Raw genomic sequence first — 2,765 nt, 5'->3', positions numbered from 1 at the left:
TTCTAATCTGTTTAACCATTCATTCAAGAAGAGTGTGAGGCTATAGTTGGGGAAGGGAGTGACAGTGCATTTTCCGGTAAAATACTGGGGACTAAATTTAAGAAGCTAAAATGGCAAATGCAATTAAAATTTGGGAAGGCCTCTCTAGAAAAATGACAAGTATAACGATTTGCACTTCATTTATACCAAAGTTGGAAAAGTAAGATTTAAGCCCAGGTCAGCTTTTACTTTATGGATATTAAGTAAACAAGTGTGTATTTTCCACAATGGATTTAATAACTATGCTGATGGAAAGAAGCATGATGTTAATAGTTTTCATGAACTTTCAAAGGCTGTTCATGTTTATAAAAATGCACTGCTCTTAAACACTCATCTAAATCAAAATTAAATTTCAGTATATTTGACAAAACATGGTACACTGAGCTACAGAACTTTCTGCCCATCTAATTCATCTGCTTTTTTTGCAGCTGCTTAGAACCTTGAAATAGATCCCCTGCCTGAGGGCCAGTTCCTCTCCTGTTTTTCAAATGAGGACCTTTTCTGATCACCTTGACCTCTTCCCAGAAAGTACAGAGATTATTCTGCTGCCTTCAGTCATTGTGTCTAATTTGGGTTGTTCCTTTTCCTTTTATTTTTGTGGAAGAGTGCAAAGATGATGCAGAATTTATCTAAAAGTTGTGAGAGGATGTGGTTGAAGTGATTTAATTCTTACTTTTAAAACAATTATTTTTTTATTTCGGCAACATACCAAACCTAAAAAGAACAACCAATTTACTGTAAAAACAATTTAAGACAGTTAAGAGAAAGGATACTAAGGCAAACAGCAGTAATAGAGGCAATGCACTGGAGGTTTTTTAGGTTCATCCCAGTTCTTAGCGTTGCCTGTTTTCAGTCTCTCTCTCTCTCACCCCTGCTCTCCCTTCCCTCAAAGATTAAGCCCACCTGCTTCCTGAATTCTTGCATCAACCACCCCTCCCCCTACCCAGGCAGAGAAACCCATCTATTTATGCTCACCCCCTGTTTCCATCTCATACTCAGTTCTCTCCTGATTTTTATTTTCATTAGGCAGACCATCCATACTCATGAAAGCAATGATAAAATGAAAGGTTGTGAGGTAGCTTACCAGCTTCTTTACAGCCAGCTCTGATTTTAGTGAGGATTTAAGGCCCCGTTTAGTCTCATGCACAGCTTTGGGCTGTCCCTTTCGTGGTTCAGTTTTAAGCAATGTCTCTCAGCATAGATAGGAGGGTGAAGATTTAGAAGGAACTAACATGCGACCTATCAGTGAATCAGCTGACAAGAACCTTAGGAAGTCTTTTTACTATGTATTATTAACCTCACATTCTGAAGCTGCCTAAATTGACTGGAAGAAAGTTCTCTTGGTGCCTTATTGGTTTATCCTTGCAAACCTATGTCATACTTTCTTGCCGTCGCTTCCAACAATGGGCCCATGTGTGTGTTGTGTGCCACTGTGCGCATGTACAGGCTTAAATAATGTGCCAGCAGCCCTGTTTCCAAGTTGGTATTCATTAGGCCCTTTCCTCCTGGGCTAGGGCTGCACTAATCCTGACACCGGCTGCCAGGAGAAAACCTCATGGATCCCACACCGAACATTAGTAACAGCATCCGTGACCTGCCGTCTCAAGTACAGAATGGGAACCCCAGAGCTAGGAGACATAGTTGTATATTTTAATGAACTGCCACCCCTGCTAAGGAAGCTTCTTTCACTTTTGTGCTCTACAGAAAGACCAAGGGGGGTAGGACGGACAAAGCTTTGAATCACTGCTTTCTAACACCAAATGGGGCCAACAGGACAGAGAACATCACAAATCTTGGCAAGTGTGAGGTACAGTGGCAGAGAATTGCCTGCTCCCTCTGCGTGCCCTTTCTTGCCTCCAGAGTCCAATCAAGTGATCCTGGGAACGAAATCTGCCTGGGTTGAGGAGGGTGGTTCTGAAAGAAAAAGCTACCAAGACATGAAAGCAGGGTGAAGGGTAGGCAGGATGAAAGGAACTAAGTAACCCGACTCAGAACTCTGAAAAGCTTCTGGCAGCTTGATGACAACTACAGGATTTATTTCAGCCAGGATAATGTCTGTGGTACATCATTTGAAGACAATATTACTTCATGTTGTTAAAAACTGTATGTATAGTATGTATGTGTTGTGGGTGTATATAAATAATTTATATATATGGGAGATTTAGTGATTTTGATACGGGTTTGGTGCAGGTGAATTTATTACTGAGCCAAATGAGGCACATACCGAGTCAGTACTTTGAGCCCAGGGCATTCACTACTTTTTCTGATTTCCACATATGTGTATTGCCTGTCCCATGAGGTATTGTCGATGTCATGTCAAATCCAGAACTCATAAAGCAATGCCAGTGGTATTTTATTTGTAGACAGTCAACTCAAATCTATAAATTATTACTGGCATATGATTATAATATTGAATCTCTTAATACTAACAAAAGGAAATCCAGATCGTCTTGATAAGAAGTTTTTTGTTTTGTTCCTGGAAGTCAGTAGAACAGCAGTTGTATGTGGTTATGTTAGTTTCAAGGTACTTAATTTGCTGACACTATTTCAGATAAAAAATCTGTATGTATTATATTTGTGGGAAGCTAAAATAATGGTTTGAGGTTTTTATCAAATATGGAGAGTAGTTATTTATGAAAAACCAAGAAATGTCTGTTTTTGTTTCTTTGTTCCCAATTAATATAGATAAATTTTAAAGTGCATTAAAGCAATGGTAAAGTAAGTAA

This window comes from Muntiacus reevesi, unplaced genomic scaffold (assembly GCF_963930625.1).
Source record: "Muntiacus reevesi unplaced genomic scaffold, mMunRee1.1 SCAFFOLD_141, whole genome shotgun sequence".
Lineage (NCBI taxonomy): Eukaryota > Metazoa > Chordata > Mammalia > Artiodactyla > Cervidae > Muntiacus > Muntiacus reevesi.
The sequence above is the reverse complement of the archived record's forward strand: the minus strand, read 5'-3'. Positions refer to the sequence as shown.